We start from the raw sequence: 22,252 nt of genomic DNA, 5'->3' as shown, positions 1-22,252 counted from the left end.
GCTAGAGTTCCAAGATCAAGGTGTCTGCAGGGATGGTTTCTTCTGAGGCTTCTCTCCTTTGCTTGCAGATGGCAGACTTCCCACTGTGTCCTCACATGGTCTTCCTTTTGTCTACGTTGTTTGTGTCCTAATTTCCTCCTCTTTTAAGGACACTAATCATATTGGATTAGGATGCACCTTAATGACTCCATTTTAACTTAATCACCTCTTTAAAGACTTCAGCATATCAATTTGGGGGACACAATTGAGCCCATAACACTCGGGGACTGAGAATATAATCCCAGGAAATAATATTTTAAGAACAAGATTAAGGATATGTGATAGAAATACTGGAATGCCATGTTATGGAGAATGACTTCATACTGTATATACAACCGAGGCATTAGCATTTTTGATCAGGTGAATTATGAAAAGAGTGTTTTCCTCCCAGATATTTTTGGTTGTGATCAACCATTTAATAAGTACTTAAAAATTAGACAATTAACAAAATGTAATGTGGATTACTTTTACTTCATGAGAAAATTACAGGCATAAATGTGCCATTATATGCATGATCTAAAGTCAATTCAGCACCAGAAACTGTGTGATATTTTGTTCATACTGACTGGAATTCATCTCTTTTAACTTACTTCTACTTTTTTTTATCATCCACTCAGGAAAACCACTAATCCTTAGAAAACCCTGAGACAACCAAGAGGTTGCTTGTCTTTTCAAAGTGAGCCAGTGGATTCTTCCTAGTCACTTCCCTTTCACAGAGTTAACTAAGCTATTCTCATTTGAAATACCTGTCAAGAACCCAGACTTAGTGAAACATGAATCCTTTTAGCTTCTGTGATGGCATGTAGATGCTTTATTTCTATTTCATCTTTCTCAAGGGTGAATGGCTTCTTGCTTTGTTTTCTTCCCATGACTCAGCAGAAGGACCATCTTCACTCTAAGGAAAAAAACTAATGTGTCACTATTAAAAGGAGGTTACAGAGCCCTGTTTCACTTCTTTCCCTGCTTGCTTTCATCATCAGCTTTAAATCTTCCTTACTGAAGGTATGGCTGAAAGGAATTTGAACTTTCTCTTGCTGAAATATTTAAAATATGTTTTGAACATAATACTTTTTCTTTTATCCCTGATTCAACTATATTATTTTCCACTGCACAGCAAATATTGATTACTTGATTATTTATAGTCTAACAGAGAACACTTTTATTAAGAAGAATTTTTTTCTCCTTATTATTAAAAGCTCATATGTTAGGGTCTTGAATTAACTTCCTTTAAGAAAATCATTTGGAGGCCCACATTTCTGATTTCCTTTTTCATTTTGAAGATGAACTGTTCACTCTTTTCTAATTCACATAGTGCAGACATGTCCCTTATGCTTTGCTGACACAGCAAACTTCTTTTCTGTGGTGAAAATTTGTTCACTTTGTTTTCTCTCCAACTGATCATTTTAGTTATGTTGTTAACAGCTAATATATACACACACAAAAACAAGACCAGATGAAAGAGGAGAGAGAAGAGGAAGAGGAGAAGGAGGATGAGAAAATATCAATTTGGTAGGCTGGAAGAGAGCTTTTGCTGCTCTGAAACAATGAATGATTGGAAAAATGAGTTTATATTACAGGAAGAGGCTTGTTTATTCCTCCCCAAATCGTTTATTAACTAACAAAACCTGAAACCAGTATAAGTCAACAATACACACACAAAATCTGCCTGTTCTCTTTATATCCCTGATAACATAGTAAACTTGGAATGACACATTTCTTCTGCATATACTTGCATTTCCCTGTTAAGCTTTGCAGATTGTTATACTGTGGATGAAATATGAAATGCTATAGGAGGCCAGGTACCTGAGAAAATCATGTTATAAAGCTATGCTGTGATTCATCTTCTTTGCCTGTTCCTGAAGATATAGGGCCTTACTACACCAAAGCCAGATATAAATATTTTTTAAAATGTATTTTAAATTGAGATTCTGGGACCTTTTTCTTAGATAGGCCAATATCAATTGCAATAACTTTTAGGATGGGTTTCTTTTCCTTACACAGTCAGCCCTCTGAGTCTGTGGGTTCCACGTCTGCAGAGTCAACCAAATGTGGATATTTGGTTATTTTTTTTTTAATTCCATAAAGTTCTAGAAAGCAAAACTTGACTTTGCCATGCTGACAACTATTTACATAGCAGTTACACTGTATTAGGTATTGTAAGTAACCCAGAGATGGTTTAAAGTATCCGTAAAGGTGTGTATATGTTATGTGCAAACACTATGCCATTTTATTTAAGGGACTTGAGCGTCAGCAGATTCTGGTATCTGTGGGGGGTCTTGGAATCAATCCCCATGGATACTGATGGAAACTGTATATCAAGTGACTCTTAAGAAGGAAACATATAAGGTATTTAAAGAGAAACATTAACCCTGGGTTTATGGATATACTATTGTCTTTTTGTTTGTTTGTTTCTGCTTTTTGGTATCCATTAACATGGGTGACTTAGCAAAGCAATTGTGTAGTGCGTGCCCTGGTAAATGTGCAGACACCTCTTCTGCAGTCTAGCTCTAATAAAGTATTCAATAGTAAAGACAAAAATAAGTTGTTCCAGAAGACTAATACCAAGTGTTTCCTTCTTTTCTACATTAATTTCTGGTGTATTTAAAATGAGGAAATTGTCCTCTAAAGGGATTTAACAGAAATAAATCTGTTGTATACATAATGATATACCTTAGGAGCATAAGGCAGTCTCACCCTTGTTGCTGATGTCAAAAATTTTTCAGAACCGTGACCTTTGGGATTCTTTTCTTTTTCTTTTTCAAAATGAAGATAAAGCCTATTGTTATCGACTGAATAGTGTACCTCCCAGAGTCACACATTGAGGCCCTAACCCCTAATGCAACTGTATTTGGAGATAAGGCCTTTAAGGAGGTAATTAATAGATTACCTAATAGATAATCTAATATTAATAATCTAATATTACCAATCTAATAGAACTTGGATGCATGAACATAGAGAAGAGGCCATGTGAGGACACAGCAAGAAGGTGGCCATTTTCAAGGCAAAGAGAAAGGCCTCAAGAGTAACCAAACCTGCCCACACCCTGATTTTGGACTTCCAGCCTCCAGAACTGTGAGAATATAAATTTCCATTGTTTACACCACCCAATCTGTGATATTTTGCTATGGCAGCTCTAGTTGACTAATACAGTCAGACTTTTGGTAATGTGGAACTTGCATCTTCTGAAGTCAAAGTACCATGGGGAAAATATGCAAAGTGACATGTAAAGCTGCTCTTAAAGAAACGTTGCAAAATCCTGTCCTCCAGTCTTTCTCGGTCAACTTCACAATTTTTATTGTCTTTCCCCATGTGATACAATAATTACCTAGGAATGTGTATGGGGGCGTGCCTTGTATCAGGAGAGGTAGGCTAGGTCTGTGAGCCACCATGAACAAAAGTAAGAAATATATCATTTTGTTTATGAGCATGAGACAGCAGAAGGCTTCAATATGTAAAAGTGAAAATTAATACTTAGGAGAAAATAATCCAAAATACACTTAGAGGATGATGGAATCTACATGATTAATATTCAAAGAAATACATGGAAGAGAATTTTTGACCACTCTCTTAGGCTGTTAATGCTTTGTGCTTCTGTGTAGAAAGGATAACTTGGGTTATCAAAAGAAAAGTGCAGTTCAGGGGAAAAAAGTAATCAGCAGCGATTTTTGCACAAGATCATTGTATGTTTACAAATGGAAAATTTTACATAATTCAGAGGATGATTTAAGGAGCTTGAGAAACCATGGATAAGGGTAACTAAAGTAATCAAAGTAATCTGGAAACAGGAAGGCTGCATTATGAGCATAATATTAAGGATTGGTACCTATCAATCTTCGAATGTAAAGAGAAAGAAAATGATTAGAATCTACATTGTTATTAAGGATAGAAGGTGGAGAGTAGACTTGTTCATAAGATCAAATCCAATAGATATAATGGATATTCCTTGAAGCTTGAAAAATTTTAATCACATAATAACACTTACTTAAAGAACTTCAAAGAGAAATTTCTTTTTTATATGGTAAATATGAACATTTTTTCCCTGCTAAAGTTAGACTAATTACATCTAATTTAATGTTATAGTGTATCAGTAGCTATATTATTTCCCAATAATTGATGGACCTTGGTAGAAAATATAGCAATTGTGAAGAAAAAACCCAAATGTTTCTCTTCTTTCCATATATCTAATAATTGAACAATGACTCATATCCCTGATAGACCCTGTGTATTTATACAGTAGTGCTTAAGTTAAAAAAAATCTTTGTTAGGGTTTAAGTGTTTTTTTAAAAACTGTGCAATATACCATCATTGTTGGGGTAAATTCTCAGGATATTTGTTCTAATGTAGTTGGACAAGATGATCCATTGAAAAAAAAAGTGCACAAGTTAGGACCTGATGTCAGCGATGGAATCTCATGGAAAATAGTTCTTTATGATTCTTGGTTAATAAACACACCAAAATGAGGCATTTTAATTAAGACCCATGGTAGAGATATGAAGCTACATTTTCAAGCCTGAAGAGGGACTGGGAATATATCCAAGAGGCATAATGAAGAGATACTACTACTTCTGTGATGTTTTAATCACAAATGTTTCTGTTGTTTTATCTATCCCATACTGAGATACAATAAAAACTCATTTTTCCATACACTGGTAGTCAATTATATGACTAAAGGAACTGTTGGTTAGACCATTCTAAAATGAGTGTATTATTTAAAATATCAAAATTAATTTATCTTTAAAGATCCTTTTCTTCATTCGAGGGACAAATATTTTTAAACAGTACTAATAAAATCTTTCAAGCCACTGTATGTTTAAAATATAAGATTCTTTCCATTATGGCTTGTACTCTAGCTTTCAATTTAAAACTAATTTCAACACACTGTGATTTAATTTAAAACTCCAGTTAGTGACAAAGGATAATCTTTAGAGGAAATCAATAAGTTTTCCATATTTTAAAATAAATAAGTAGTAGGAACATTGTGAACAAGTGCTTTATTTGTCAGCACAATAGGTTTACAACTATATTTTACTGTGTTTTTTCTTCTTCTTCTTTTAATGTAGAATGCCTTTAGTCACCTTTAGTATCCCAGATTAACAAAGATTCATATTTTTAATATAATGTCATATACAGTTCACATAATTCGTAACATAAGAATTGCTTTTGTTGCTTAAGATCCCTCAACTTTCTTAGTTTCACTATTTCAAAATAATAAAATATTTTTAAAGTACTTTATAAATGCTACAAAGGAGAGAAAATTAAAATGTGTCTTGGCCATGTGTTCAAATATCAATTGAGGAGGACCAATTTTAGTGGCTGAAGCAGTTAGGGATATATGAGTCTCTAGGACACAAAATTCTTCTTCAAAGCAGGAATATGTGACATTGTCACAAGTATGGATCAACCTTTTGTCTACCTTACTTTGCTTCCAGAGGCACTTAATCCTAGGATACAATCGTAAAGAAAGAGGATAAAGCAAACTTCAGAGTTCTAGACTAGGCACCCATGACTTTATGACTTGTTTCGTGATAGTATATTTCTTTGAAATTCAAAGATTGTAAAAGCATAAAAATATGGAAGGCTCTCATCACATGAACAAGTTAGGGGAATAAGAAACACACTCTAGAATACTGAATATTTGTTTAGGCTACATTTTACACCTACCTATGGGTCAAAACCAATTTGAAATGAAGAGCACACCATTTTTACATTCATAAACATTTTCAAGTGAATACCATCTCATTTTAGTATTTTATAGAAAAGCAATTGGAAAGAAGATAAAAATATTGTCTTACATATTTGCCTTGCATAACCCTCAGTTTTTTTAAGAGTTTCCAATCTTCTGGAGATATTTCAGAGTTAACAGATATTTTTTAGAAAAAAAAAATATAGCATGCAGTTACATAATCTTCTGCAGAGGCAATGACAGATCTTTTGCAAATAAATCTTTTCTTATCAGTGTGTCAGCAGCTTCTATTTTTGCCAGGTTAATCATTTAGCCAGCTGAAATCTAGCATATTTGTTTTGCTGATTTTGGCCTTGTCAGCAGTAATGCAAGTAAAAGTGGTTTTCTTAATACATCCTTTTTTCTCCCTCTTACCTTAGTTAATAGAAATAGACTCCTGTTCAGAGGTTTTTTTTTTCCCCCTTGGGGAAATTACTTTCTTAAAAAACGTGTGTGTGATCTAGAAGATGTTTAATTTATTAAGACTTCTTATCCTATAAACTGGATGAGTTCTCAGCAAATCTTCAAAATAGGTATGGTTCCTATTTCCTCAAATTCTTTTATAAACTTTTTGTCAGGTCCTCCACAATCCTCTCCAGCTGTCAATCAAAGGGCATCCTTGAAGAGCGTAAAGTAGTTCAGGACCACCTCCTAACTTCTCTCTGCCATATTCACCAATGTAATTCTAGATACAATGCTCACTTATTTCATATATTTTAAAATCAAATACAAGACATTAATTAAATATGTATGTATATATGTATATGACATGAAAAAAATCTGAAATTTAGATAATACAATTATTTTTAAAAGACAAAAATAATTAGAAAATATATCAAATATTAATATTTAAAAATACATCCTTTTTGAAATAAAAAAAAGACTTAATGGGTAGGTAGACAAAGTTGAAGAGTAAACAGGAAAACAAATCTGAAGAAATTAACCAAACAGATGAGGAGATGAAAAATACAAAAAATGAAAAGTGACATGTAGGGTACATTGAAAAAATTATAACACACGTCTAAAATCATTATTCCAATAGAAGATTGCATTAGATATTTATTACTCTGTTAGGCTGAACCCTGCAGGCCTGCAAGGCCTGTACTTGCCCAGCTTCAAGACCCAAGAAAGAGCCCAAAGTCAGCAACAGAGACATCAATGGTTTAATGGACAGGGGAAGCTTACACATCTGAAGCAAGGTCTTGGAATGACACCCCATCGTGTGTGCCAGATGGTGGGCAGGACATGGCGGCAGTCTTTGCTCCTGGGGATAGGGGGAGGTTAGCAGTTATAGGGGGAATTGACGTCAGGTTGGCTCATTGGCTACGAGGGAACCCAGCAGAGGGGCACACCCTTCACCACCCCTTCGATAAGGTAGGGTGCAGGTGAAGCAGGCACTGGTCCAGCAGGGGGTGTGCAGAGTGCAAGAGAATAGCCATCTTGGGTGGCCTGATCATACATACTACATCACAAATTATCTCCAAATATAGCAACTTAAAGCAACAATTATTAGCTTGTTTGTCTCCCTCAGGGCCCCTTACAAGTCTGCAAATTGTTGGCATGTTGGCCAGGACTGCAGTCTCTGAAGAACTGACTGTGCAGTAAGCTCATTCACCATTCTTTCGGCAGGAGGCTTCAGGTTTTCACCATTTGGGTCTTTGGAGAGAGAGAGAGAGAGGAGGGAGAGGGGCTGCCACAAATCATCACGAATGAAGTGGCATAAAACAGCACACATATACTGTTGTACAGTTCTGGAGGTCAGAAGTCCTAAAATCACTGTGTTGACAGGGCTGTGTCCCTTCTGGAGGCTAAGGTGTAATCCATTTCCTTGCTTGTTTCCAGCTTTCAGAAGCCTCCTGCATTTCTTGCATACAACCCCTTCTTATCGCTCCAGGCTCTGCTTTGTTCATCACATCTCTTTTTCTGAGTCTTTTACCCTCCTGCCTTCCTCTTTCAAGGACCCTTGTGGTCAGTCACGCCTGCATCATCCAGGATAATCTCCCCATCTCAAGATCCTTAACTTAATCAGAACTGCAAAGCCCCTTTTGCCATATGAGGCAATATATTTACAGATTTCAGGCGTTAAAATGTAAACATCTTCTGGGGCATTATGTCTACCACAGCCCCTTGTCTGTAAAATGAGGGTGTAATGATACCTACTTCCTAGGGTTGATATAAGGATTAAATGACTTTAGTTTTTTGTTTTTTGTATTATTTTTAGCACTTCAGGGTATGGGTTAGCACATATGAAGTGCTATAAAAATGTTTGATGAATAAAATAAAGCACTGCATGATCTGGCTTTCTTATTGTTTAATTATTTTGGGTTTGTGATCACTTCTGTTTATACCAACTAGCATGCCTGGTTATTTTTGATTGAGTACCAAACAGTGCACATGAGATCTATAGAGATAAACTGAAGTGCTAGCTTTCTATTCTATTTTATTCCTTCAGAGAAGATGTGCATTTGCTACTGGCTGGTGGCTAGCGAAAATCACTAGCCAACCTGGATTAATTTAATCAAATAAAGGATTGAGATCACGGTAATCTGGGCCTCAGACCTCTCGAAGATTCTCAGGGTATTTGCCAGGCGTCCTCTACTTGTGAGTTTAAACTCCAGTCTTTGTCTTTCCCATCTGTCTGTGAAAAGCACTGCCCAGTTACCCGGCCTCTGAGTCTTCTCCAGAATTCTGATGAATTCAAAAGATGAAAAGCATCTATAGACACTAGCCTCACCTCTCTTAATTTTCTTCTAAATCTTTCTCTTATAATTCTTTACTACTTTGGCAATTTTCTGATGCCTTCTAATAAATATACATTATATTCTCTCCTGTTATTCTCCTCGTTTTTAGTCAGCCATTATCAATAGCCAGAACTGAGTGACTGGATTTTGTTTCTAGATCACATGCTCTTTAGAAAATAAAAATACTTCTCTTAAGAAATAGTTCTCACACTGCCAGCACCCTGATAGAATCTGAATGCTGGATTATGGAAAACTAGGTGATGATGTGACCTGAGCCACTGAGTCATAGGTCAAGGAGGCTAGCAGCACACTTTCATCAAGTGAAATTGTACATACTTGGCCATGCTGAGTAGATCCTGAAGCCACAAAGAGAGTGGCACAATTATGTCAATTGTGGCATAGTTTCCAATTGTTAAAAATCGACAACTTCTTATATAAGGAGATTTTCATATCGAAGACAATGGAATACGATAAAGCTTAAATGCATGAACTAGAATTTTTTGTATCTACCTGAACACTTTAAATTCAAAAGTTATGAGAAAAGTGAGTCTGTAAAAATATATACTGTTTAACACAACTTATTTGAAGACTAAGGCATATTAAACAACACTGTACACATTTATTATATATGTATACATTTTATATAATTATATATATTTATATATTATTTATATACATGAAGTAAAATTCAAAATACACTTACAGAATTATCAATTATAAAATTCCCTAGAAATAAACAGAGGAGAATAGGTTTAGAATTATATACAGGGCTTCAACTATATACATATTATATATATATATATTATATATTTGTGTGTATATATATATATATATATATATATACACATTTTAATAAATGAAGCAAATACGGCCAATTTTTAAGATTAGAAAAAACCAGGTTGTTACACAGTGGTACTTAGTAGAACATTCTCTAGACTTGAATTATTATGTGTACTTGAATTATTTTATAATACAAAATAAAATTTTTATAATAAAAAGCCTTCTTAGAAAAACTTATTTTCACACGGTGCCATTTATATACTTTTATAGTACTAATTGTGTAAGTTTTGTGTTTGCCTCACTCCAATCCACTTTCTGCCCTTCTCTGCCATATTCTGCCCTAGGAGACCAAGCCTTGCGGACTACATCTTTAAATTTCCTTTGATGACTGTCTTCTGGTTGGGTCAAGCCAACAGGAGTCACTGGCAGATTGTACTGGAATGAAGTAAAAGACCACAGTGTTTCTTCCATGCTCCTTTCTTTCTTCTTTATGGGGTTTCTGGCAGTACCTGTACGCCATCCAAAGCCCTACTTCTCAGTGAGCTCTGATAATGCACTTCTTGTCTTTTCAGCCCTAGGAATGATAATGGCTTTGCACTGATGCTATTGGTGTCTCACCATTCCTTGTTTACTTCCTTACCCTGCTCATTCCTCTGTAAGTGGAGTTCTTTATACGTCTGCTCATTGAAATATTTGTGTCTCCTGATGGTACCTTGGCTTATGCATTTATGAAATGAGAAAGCAAAATAATACAATAGTACAAGTGGTAAAATCTATTAAATATATCAATTTATGCAATGTAAAAAAATTAAAAAGTGTATACAACTATTTTAATTAGTTGCTGAATTGACAAGTCTGATTTGTTCACACCAAACTGTGAAATATTTTATGGTCTATTTGGAGTGTCCTAAGCCATAACACAAACTGGTTTAGTGATAGTTGTCAGTTGTATTTAGGACAATTAAAATAGTACTATATGCAAATGTAACTTTCAATATACTTAATGATTATTTTGAAAGAGACTATAGTAATATCTGTTGTGATCATCAATCCAGTGGTCAGGTTTTAACGTGGTTACAGTGATGTGAAAATTTAAAATGTAGCAGTAATATTATTATTCATTTTCCAAAGATTATTCACTAAAAATAATATATCTCATTAAAAGCCCAAGGGTTTTTGAAATGGAAAGTAACCAGGCTCCTTTAGCAAAACTGATTAGTCTGTCTTCCTACTTCAGTGTGTTTATCTATTAAAGTCAGACTAATTAGCAAAGTCGCTAATGAGGTTCCCACCTCTGCTGTAAAGAAAAAACCTTTTCTTAGCAACCTTGTTATTAAAATAGTAGGTCAGACTAGAGCTCAGCTTGGCAAAATTCTGCAATCCATACTTGAGAGATGTAAGCATATTTTCCTTTACTGCCTGCCATGTTGCCTGGTGATAACAGCATCTTAGTTCAAACAAATAATTAGAGTTGATGATAACCCTAATTAATGACTTTGCTAATGGCTTTGCTTGTTTAGGGCATTAAGCCAAGTTCATTGTTTAGCATCTTCATACCTACTAACCTATATGAAATAATTAGCAATTCATTGACTCAGTCTTAAGGCATTACGTGATGAAGAGTGACTGTATCCTTGAGGTGCTAACTAATGATTTTGCTTGTCTATTCTGCATTCTGGCCAGATCTTCTGCTGTGATTTTTCATCTTGGGCTGGGCATTCCACTCCCATGAACTCATTTTGAAGGAAGTGACTGACTGCAGGTACTTCTGTAAACCCAGATCACCTGGGGTCACAGTGAAAAGAAGGGCACCTGGATGAAAGACCACCTGCTTTCTTATTGTCTATGAGCAGAGCTTCTGCACAGTACTGGCTGCTGACAGCTAGACCATCAGATCCTCCCACTTTCTCTTTGAATTCAAAACATGCAACATGTTTTAAGGGCTCAGAGACAAGAGATCATGGCCCCTTTAAAGAGCTGAAATAAGTTTAGATGCACAGCAGGAATGGCTAGAAATGAGGTTATAAAGTCATAGCTTATATATTGGAAGGTTTCTAAACTACATTAAGGATTCTGGTCTTTATTGGAATCCTTGACAGATATAAAACCAGGAATCAGACTTACATTTTTCTTCTTCTCTAGATTATTACATTAAACATTGATTGACTGAGGTAACCTAAGCATGTTTCTCTTATAACCTGGAAGATGAAAGCTAACTCTCTTCTCATTTGACTGATCATAAGCTTAGATGATAATTTTCTTTTGTGCTCTGGGTGGACTCATTCTGTACTAGACTTGAGCTTTTTACTTTTTCCCAAGAGTAGATGTTTTAGCCTCAATTTCTGCCCCTGTTAGGGAGCTTACTTTAAAACAAAAACAAACAAACAAAAAACTACCCTTACACAACTTCTCATTTCTGGTAGACCATGTTTTACCACCGCTTACAGCCTTACATCTACAGGCTCTTAATTCTTGAATGAGATTCAGGGTCAGAAGCTTGTGCCTTGGCTCTGCCCCTTGCTAACTAGAAGACTTGGCACCATCTCATCTAAATCCCATAGTCTGAATTTCTTTTTTCTGTAAAGGAATATCTTGCTTATTATACTTTAGAGATTTATTGTGAGGGGAAATTAGAAAGTCTAGATGAGGGTATTAAGAATATAAGATGATGCATGAATCAATTATTATGGTAAAGTGAATTTGACTCATATATATTATTGAGGCCATGAGAGGCAGATCACAACCCTGGGCTTTAGAGTCAGACGAGTTTCAATCAAACTTTGCTACTTAGCATCTGTGTAAACTTGGGCAAATTAATGAACTTCCCTAAACTTTATCTATAAAACAGAGATGACAATCTACTTCACAAAGTTACCATAAAGCTTTAATGAGGTAACATACATGAAGATTTTAGGGGAAAAAAGTAACTGGGACAGAGTAAGCGTTCAATAAAAGGTTGCGATTACTCCATTAAGTACTAAAAACCACTTGGCATTTTAACATTTATTTTTAATTATAGGAACCTCTTATAATTGACTTTTTTTCAGGGCCTAGGTACATTTATTTGTTTGTTTTCAAAATTTACTGAGCCCAACCTGGTCCCAGGCCTGGGTTCCAGCAGGGCATCAGCTGGGTCAGGGCACCTCACATAATGCCAGCAGCCCGGTAAGCAGGCAAATGGGAGCCGGGACAGGGAGAGAAGAGGCCGCCGCGCTCAGGTGTGAGTCACGGGGGCGCTAAAGCAGCGCCGCGGATAAAAGGCGGTAGGCAGAGCGGGCTGGGAGCGGAACCGGAAGTAGTGCCGCCAGCCGGGCGGCCCTTTCAGCCAATGGCCGCGTGGTGGGGTGTCTGACGTCACCCGAGGAGAAAGGCGGGAGGTCCAAAAGGCGCGGGTTACCAGAGCGTCCTTCTGCGTCAGTAGGTGTTACTGGGCGAGTTGGCAGAGCAGTGCTGTCGGGGAGAAGCGTCTCTTCCAGCTTCTCTTCCACGGGTTAACCAAGCTCAGGTACACCACACCTTCAGCCTGAGGACGGCCTCGCGCCCGCAGCTGCCCTCAGTTCTTATAATTGATTTAGAGGTCATAGCACGCGGAAAACTGATTCGGATAGAGTGACCATGCTGTAGCAAAATGGCCTTTGGTAAGTAAAGCTACACACTAAAAAAGGAGCTAATGGGAAGTTAGCAGCTATTCAGGAAAGTGGGAACAGAGTTTTTCTTTCTGTCTTCCACATTCAGCTTTAACCTTAGTGTTGAACTCACAGTCTGCTGTTTACTAGGTGCTGTTGAATAGCTAAGTGAAGGAAAGAATGAATAAATTAAGATCGTGTTTTGCAAAAGAGTCCTAGGATATTCAGGTCACTTTATGCATTGGGGAGTAACGTTAGAACCTGCAGGGGTATAAGGTGAGATTGCTGCTCTAACGGTAGCTCTAAGGAGTGGACTCAGAAGTCTTTGGGGCAATAATAAATCAGTAAACAAGATGATAATGACACAGACTACCTTATCCTGCCCTATAAATTACTGTTGTACCAAATACTAGATGTTTCATTATTAGTTCAAATTAAAATATAAACATCTGGCAATAAGGAAATTAAACTTATTCTCATAGAAACTTAAAATAATCACCTTAGGACAGTTTGGGACTGATTAAATCCCAGAACAAGTTATATTGTTAAGTATTGAGACTCATCATCATATAAAATTCCATATAAGGAGAGTTTGTCCTGGAACTTCTTTTAAGGTTTTTACCATTGACAGTTATATGTAGATCAGATAAAATTATCATTCTGACTACACACTTTAGAACGTGGTTCTATAAGGCCAAAAAGTGGCAAAGATCCTAAAATTATAGTGCAATTTCAATAATAGTACTTTCTATTCTAAATACTAGATAACAAGAATGAAGTATATTTGCATTTGGAAGCTTATAAACAGAATTTGGAGTCTTGGTCTATTATCTTCAAATCTCAAGTGTTTCTTGTATATTTAATTTTTTAATATTATTAGCATTATTCCTATAATATTGTCATCTTGAGTGCTCTGTTTAACTTGGACAGAAATAACTTTCATTATGCCCTGCTTTTTCTTGCTGCTGATTTTATCCTGTTTTCCCATTTTGTATGTGGGACCCTCAAATATCTAATCTGGCTCTTCTTTCTTACAAGGTATCTTTATATTCACTTCCAAAGGTGTCCATTTCTTCTTAAGGTTAAACTATTTTTTCCATTGTCACTATTTCTCCTAGAATTTGATGGTTTTGGTCACTAACTTGTGTCTAATCTTAGGACAATGTCTTAGTTCTCGGAAGTAGGGACTTTTATTCCAACTCTGGGAGAAAAAGAAATCCATTTTCCTGAAAGTCTCTGAAACTAACTCTAAATATCCAGAGCATGCAGAAGTTATTAACCTAGTAGTTTCACTCAACTTAGAGTCTAAATTGCTCACCAATGATTGTGCCTCATTCTCTTCCTCAATGTTTCTATCTAGTCCTTCTCTTCAAACAATAGTTTCTTATTTACTGCTCTCTCTCAGTCACAATCTTTTCATTCTTCAAAGTTTCCATGCCCCCCTCCCTTACCACTTACCTCAACAGAGAGGAATCGTCCTTACCAGTTGGCATTCTCTGCTGCCTTTAGACTCTTCCTGAGACTCCTGTATAACCATCCTTGGGAGTAAATGGCATTGGGGCATAGCTAAGTGGTAAAGTGATTATAAAGCTAAGCAGTCAGTCATGACTTTCTGTAAAGGAAAATCAAAGCTTTTACTATAGTATATCAAGTTAGTGTAAAGGTCAGTATAATTTTCATTAATCCTGAAAACCTCAGATGGAAAGAGTTACACCCTGGAGAAACAATCCGTTACAATAACTGCTTTAACTTTTGATCAGAAGCTCAGGCTTTCTCCATCTGATTGGATCATATTTCCTGTTTTCACACACGCTAACTTCCCATTACCAAGCACTACTTTTTACTCTCAAACATTGTTTTTCTGCCCTTTGTTCCCATTTCTCAACAACCTCATGTCATACGTATAAGAACACACACACACCATGCTACTTTTCCAGTTTGCCCCAAACCTACCCATTTTCCAACTTAGTCCATATTGCACCTCCTTAGTGAAGCATGGCTGACCGTCCCAAAACCCCAGCACACCACCTCTGGTGTGAAAAGCCAATCCTCCCACACGCTTCACACAGTATGATTAAGTACATGTTAAGGACCTAATAGGTTTAAACAAATAGTTTAATCTTATTTAAGCAGGCTTTTTTTTTTTTTCCGCCCCCAGACATCAACCGGAAGGAAAAATTGGGGTAGTCAGTATGGATATTTGCCATGATGGCCAATTTTGGAATAAACATGCAATGCCCATGGAATTTCCTATAGTGTGAACTTTGCCTTCTCAACTTAGAAGCCAGAAACTCACTATCCCAGTCCTTCCTCGTTGTGTGATTTACCTTCAACTACCAAACTGAAAATGCAAGAACTACATGGCGTCTATTTTCTCACAGAAGTGTGTCTTTCTGGAGAAGGAGAAGTGAGGCTCTGGCATGTGTCCTGCCTCAGTGTTGGAAGCTGCAGCGTCTGTGCCCAGGCAGAGGAGTTAGGTCTCACTAGAGCAACCTGAAGGTAAGGATTGGGCTTTGTTTTGGCTATTTTATGTACAAGCTTAACTATGTGATCCACTGGGAAGTTATTTTATGCTCAAATTGGCTAAAGTGGATAATGTTGTTTGTGAGTTAAAACTGATATCTAGCCACAGAGCCATATAACTTAAAATAGCAACATAATCAAAATAATTAGTCCATTCTGACATGGAATTGTCACTAGTTCTTTCTTTTCCTTAACAAACTTCTTATCCTGTTGTTTTTTTTCAACATCATATAATTCCTCATCTTTTAGCATTTGTCCTTAGCTGACTAGATTTTTTAAAAGTCACTCAACTCCTCTTGAAAGTTGCGTTTTGTGTGTGTGTGTGTGTGTGTTTTGTAGTTATGGAATGGTGATGTAAAGGATGCAGATTCTTGGGTCTTTGTATCTTGTAGCAGGGACTGAAGACACAGGTGTATTAAGATCAACTGGAAGTTTTATAAAGTGATTTCAAATTAACCAAAAGTGAAATCATGTTTATAAATAAAGTCATTGTTTTTCTCTTTTTAAATGAAAGTCTGATACATAAATACACTGCTTCTCATTTTTATTAATCTAAAATGTTTAAGTATTCACTACAGGCTACTCGGTTCCTAGAAATGGATTAATTTTCTTGAGAAATTACATTTAGCTTTGAGTTGTGTCACAGTCAGTTCTCAAGTTTTTTATTCTTTTTTTCTGAGATTATTCAGACATCATTCTATGAGAACTAGTCAAAAGACCTCATTTGACGTCTGGCTCAAACGTGAACTTGTGTTGCAATGTTGACAAATTTATTTAATCTCTCTAAATCCTACTCTCTTTTACTGGATGTTGTCGGTGAGATTCTTCCACAAGCAGGTTATGAGGTCAACATCTGTGGAAAGCAGAGGAAGGAAGCAGGATAGGGCAGAGGTAGATCTTGAACTGTGATGCAGGCCTGACAAGTCTTAGCCAACCCTACAGGGAACTTTGGAGCTAAAATGGCTGGTCAGAGTTGTCTGGCATTGGGCCAAAACTAGCTGTGGGCTAAACGAGAAAAGATCTTGCTTGCCCTTGGTGAGAGTGGCTCTCTGCAGTTGAGGCAACTCCCGAAGGGGCTGAGCTCTAATAGGCATCTGCCAACAGCACGCCTAGTAGCTGGGGCAACAAGTCCTTCCTTAAAGGGATAACTTGGGCAACTGAGTGTCCACAGCGCTATGTAAATAGTGACAGTAGTTATCACACCTCCATCAATTACCACAAGGATAACACTTTTGAAAACAGTTTGAAGAATATAAATTACTATGTAAATATTATATAACTATATCAATATCTGTACATTTTGTTTGATTAATTCTTAACGTGATAAAATTCTAAACTACAGCAATTTTTACTTTAAAAAAATACATACAAAATAAAATTGAAGAATCAGATTATTTTCTAATAATTTTAACAAAAAAGTCTGTAACATTAAAAAAAAAAAGGATTCTGATTTCTTCTCAATTTATTGAAGGTCATCTTCTAACCATTCAGGACATGAAAGGAAGTGAAGCTCAGGTACTGAGGTACATGTGAGGGTGAAGCGGGAATTGGAGGTTGGACCAGCTATTGCACGTGCACCCACTGGGGTCAATTTCATCTTCCGGTACCTGAGCTGTTACAGGAGAGCTGGGGGGAAGACTGAGAATAGATCCTGGTTTGCTCTATGGAGTGCTGCAGAAACTCACAATGAAAATATCCAATGATGTATTTCAATTAAAGACTCTATATTTCATTAATCTTTTGCTATAGTGTAGAGAGTCGTACTTTACAACATCTTATAATATTTACTCAGTCTCATATCTCTGGTTACATTAAATATTTTTATTTTTATATTTGCTTTGGCTTTCTTGCCTTTTTTCTTGGTTAGATTTTCCTGAGCTTTATTTATTTTCTCGAGGTTTTCAAAGAAAAAAAATCTTTGATATGTTATATCTTTTTTACATTTTTCTTGTTTTTTATTCCTGTCTTTATACATTCCTTTTTCCTGATTTCTTTCTCCTAGGCTCATTATTACTATTTAAAAGTCATTATGACTGCTTTAAAATAATGTTAATGACCATTATTTATTGGAAAGTTGGTCTCTGCAGTGCTAAATATCTTGTAGACATAGCACATTTACTTCATTTTTGTTTAATGTAAGCAGTCCCTTTAATTTTCCTATAAATTGGTTACGTACCTTTAAAAATGTAAAGTTCTTATTACTTACACTTATTCTTTAAATAGTCTGTGAAGGAAATTCTTATTTCCTTTTCAATTAAAATTTATTTAGAAGAGAGTATGTTTTAGTTTCAAAATTGTCTTACAAAATTTAACTTGAGGCATCTGGATCAATTGGGGCCCTGACATTCAGGGAGTCGTACCAGGATTAAGTAGGCCACACAAGGTGAAGGTCCTTTATGCTAAAGTTGAGATGCCATGCCCTGGGCCCTCTTTTGAGCTTCTTGCAGTTGTGTGGTAAGAAGATACAGGACATGTCTGTTAACCTTTTCTCCTTCTCTTTGAATTCATGCAGCTGGATGGTAAGAATACCAGTGTTTTTTTGCCCCAAGGTGCTATTTCCTCTCTGTTTTCTATTATCCCCAGTAGATTTTGGACCAAGGCAACTACCCTAGCTGTGATCTAGGCAGCCTGACCAGCTCCATATGGGCGCATTGGCAGTGGGGACAAAGATGGTTAATTTCTCCAATTCCTTTGATACTCAAAGATATACTTTAGATTGTTCTTTCCTTTTACTCCAAGGGTAAAATCTTGCTTCACACTTTGGAGTCTTCAACAATTCCTGTCATGGTCGTGCCAGGCCTTCTGAGGCAAAAAGCAATATGGGAAAAATCAGGGCTGGGGTGAGTAACATTACTAAGCATGTCCAAGGCCTCAAACTGAAATGTTAGGGAGTGAATCTTGATTTGGGACGTGCTGAGGCAGGTCTGGGGTGCGGGGGGTGAGGGCTTTCCTTAGTGACCTGGGATTCGAAAGACTGCTTTTCTTCCCATTGGTAGAGCCCCACTTGAGAGGACCATTCATTTGTTGCTGGGTTCAGAAAAGCAACAGGCAGGTTGTACAGGCACTATTAGGTAGAATAGCTTTCTATAGCAGTGTATGTGTGTTTAATTATCTTCCCTTCCCCTCCCTTTTTTTATCATTTGAGATATTTCTCCAGGGAAAACAGATTCTACCATGATAGGAAAAATTTGAGGAAATAAAGATTTTTTTTTCTTTTATTGGAATAATGAAACTAGTAATAACTAATGAAACAAGTAATCTTGCCTGGTATTTTGAAATAATTCTCTGAGCATCCTATTTTTGAGAATTGTATATACTTTCTGAGTTATTGAACATCAGAGAATTTGTTTTTTAATTTTTCCTAATTCATAGCAAATCTTATTTTGCCATAAAATTTGAGGTCCATAGAATTTGTGTTTGGAATTCAGGACACATATTTCTTTATTCTCTTGTATTTTGTGGTTCAGAAATGTTTAATGAAAATTTGATTTTATTTTTCTACATAAACCTCTGTATATAGTCTTCATACACACACACACACACACACGCACACACACACTCCAGAGCTTTAACTTATCCATAAAAATCGAGAAAAATTTCCAACTTCTAGATTTTTTCTTTTTTCTACCTCTTTTCTTTTCTGTTAAGCAATATTTTTTTGTCCTAGATCAGGGAAAGTAGCAAGGTGTTTTAAAAGATGATTGATCAATTTTTGCTGTATCTAAACTTTTTTGTTGTATTAATTGAAGTACACATTTTGGCAACTAAGTTTTCCATTTGAAAGCAATATTTGAGACCTTAGATTCTTCCTGTGTTAGAATATAATGACTTTTTGAATTTCGTTGATTATACAAATTGTAGCTGTTTGACATTTTTGACTTTCCTGTAGTCGTTCTGTTCCTAGGGAAACAAACAGTTTTATTTCATTCTGAAAAAAGAGTCTCTTTTTAAATTACTGTATAGTTTCATATGCTAGCAATATTTGTATATTGTTTTTCCAGTATATAAGAATATCTATATTCAGTTTTGGTAGTTGAGAAGGCCTCTTTAATAATTAGGATAGATTTTCATTAAAATATTAAAAACTCCTTTAAAGAAAGATATTTAAGATTGTTCTACATCCCCAGATGGGAAATTTTACCATGAAAAATCAGAGGCGTATTTTCAAAAAGATTTTGCCTATGAGATAAACAAACTGACAATCATTTTAACCTATTGATATTTTTTAACCAGAAATTCTTATAAGATTGCCTTTGAAATGAATTCATATGAAGAGATAAAGAAAATGCAAATTTGCTCTTAAAGAATATATATAATATCTATATCATTAATATATATATTAAAGAATATATACATATATGTATACATGCACATGTATGCATATATGTATAGTAATTAAAAGCAAAATAATATTACAGACTTTGAAATTAGGGATATAATTATTTCTGAGCCACTGTACTTTAAAAATCCCTAATAGAAGCTCCACAGTCACTTCTCTTTGCTTTTGGGCATATGTGGGCTTAACATTAATCAGATTGAATTTTACAACTGACTGGCTTAAGGAGCCTAAATAAATGAAGCTAAAATAAACCTTGTTTAATCTAACAGGCTCAAATTGATGGTATACTCCCAAATCATGTGGCGCCTCTCAAAAAGTCATTATATTACTATTTGTTTTTCTTTTTAAAAAATTTTTATTGGAGTATAGTTGCTTTACATATATTACTATTTTTGTTAAGATCATATTTTCCTCCTTAATGCAAGTGCTTGGACACCTATCTTCGGAGGCAAGCGATCTGGCAGTCTTTTAAAACTTTTGTCTAGTAATGAGATAGATCTAAGTACTAGGAAATAAACTCAACAATAATTCCTATTCTGATGTTGGTAATAAATGTATCACTTATGATTAATATTTCTTCTACTAATTAGAAGAAATCAGAAATAGAGTTAACAGATTTTTAGTGAGTTTCACCTATCAGGAACCCAGTAAAGATTTATTGAGTAAACAAAAGTGACATTCTAGTCAGTTGATTCTCCACCTCCTTTTTCCTTAAGGAAAAGTCACCCATAGTGGATAACATTTGTATGCATGACAGTACTCTGGAAGCTTTTATATTTTGATGAAACCAAAATTATTTTTTAAGGAAGTAAAGCTCCTCCGTAATTTATATTCAGCACAACCATCAAGTCCTGAAAAGAGTTCCTCTGTGTGGGCTGAGGCTGAACAGATACAGAGTGTGTTCAGTTCCAAGGACACTGTCCATTGTTCCACGTCCTTTTCACTCACACAGGAATAAAGAAATAGCAATGCAAATGACAGATAGTCATTATGGGGATAATATCAAATTCCTCTAACTCATTCAAAATAAATTAATTATGGTGAAATGTTTATGTTTTGATGTATAACAAACTAGTTTTAACTAATCTTAATATACCAGTGGGTTTTGATGCCACTATGGAGAAAGCTTCATGGCTTTAATCCTGCCATGGAAGAGAGGGACACGTGAGCTGTTTTGAATAGTTTGTCAATTTTAAAGGCAGAAACTATCCCTATATATTATTAGGAGCATTATCTTTAAGAATAAGCAAAAATTAAGATCGTGAATGAAAACAAATCATTTGTAAAACCCCATTTACTTAAAAGGTTAATGCATAGTAAACCATTCTTTTAAAAGCACAGAAAAGTACTTTCTTTCTCCACTCTTTCTTATGAGGGACCTCTTTTGTTGTTGTTCTGTTGGGTCTTTCTTTTTCAGTTAATAAAAATTAGGGTGGTTATTTTTGACCTCTTCCTCTAGCAAAGAGATATAAAGTGTTTATTGATTTATGCGACTTAACAAAAATGATCCAAATTGTTGTCTGACAAGTTTTAGGTAAGAACAAGAAGAAATGAATAACCTGAGAGATCCTTGTTCTATCTGTTAATGACCAAAGACTAACACTGGCACATATCCAAAAATTTACCTTGCAGGGATTTTATTTTTTATGAGAATATAAGAAAAAGTTGGGGTTTTTTGAACTACACAAAATTCTATAAATACATTTCTATATATCTCTTGCACCTAAAGGAATTTGTCATTGAAGGAGAGAGATGGGTGAATGGTTATAAATCATCACTAAAAGAGACCTGATTTAGAATCAATAGGGATTTGAAATCATTATTCTGTCCACTAGGAGGAAAGAGCTGAGATGGGGGGGTCAGGGAATTGGGGAGCAATCTTAGGAATGGGCTGGAGAGTCATAATAGGAGGTGCTGTTGGACTTCATTCTTGTGTTATTCAGAGAAGCTTAAGTTCTCTATCCTGGTATAGTCAAATGGGGCATTTATTGCTCGTATTTACAGATCTTGGTCAGGACAGATATATAGCTGCTGGTTTTAGGGAAGACTAAGAAAAAAAGAAACTAAATGTTATTAGGATTGCGTGTGTTTCTGTTTCTCTCTGTGTTGGCTTCATTCTCTACTAATACAAACGGGCTGTCTCAATGCCTTCTGCTCAAATACCTCCAACCCATTAATCAGAGGTGAAAGGGAAGCTGACTGGCCTAGTTTGGAACGTTTACCACTTGTGTGACCAGGGGAGTAGGACTTTTTATAATAAGAAGAATGGTCAGCACAGGACTGTGGGCCCTGTAAGCCAGATACTAGCATATCAGCTAAGAGGAGGTTTTCTTTCTACAGGATCCAAGTTAGAGACTACACGATGTTTCCCGGTCAAAAGCACTGAGTGTACTATGAATGACAAGGGTCATTTGAAGTACATCATTTGTATTTGTTTATCATTATTTTAAAATAATGTGCTTAATATATATATTTAAAATTT

The sequence above is a fragment of the Balaenoptera musculus genome, chromosome 5, assembly GCF_009873245.2.
Source record: "Balaenoptera musculus isolate JJ_BM4_2016_0621 chromosome 5, mBalMus1.pri.v3, whole genome shotgun sequence".
Taxonomy (NCBI): Eukaryota; Metazoa; Chordata; class Mammalia; order Artiodactyla; family Balaenopteridae; genus Balaenoptera; species Balaenoptera musculus.
Note: the sequence above shows the minus strand (reverse complement) of the source record.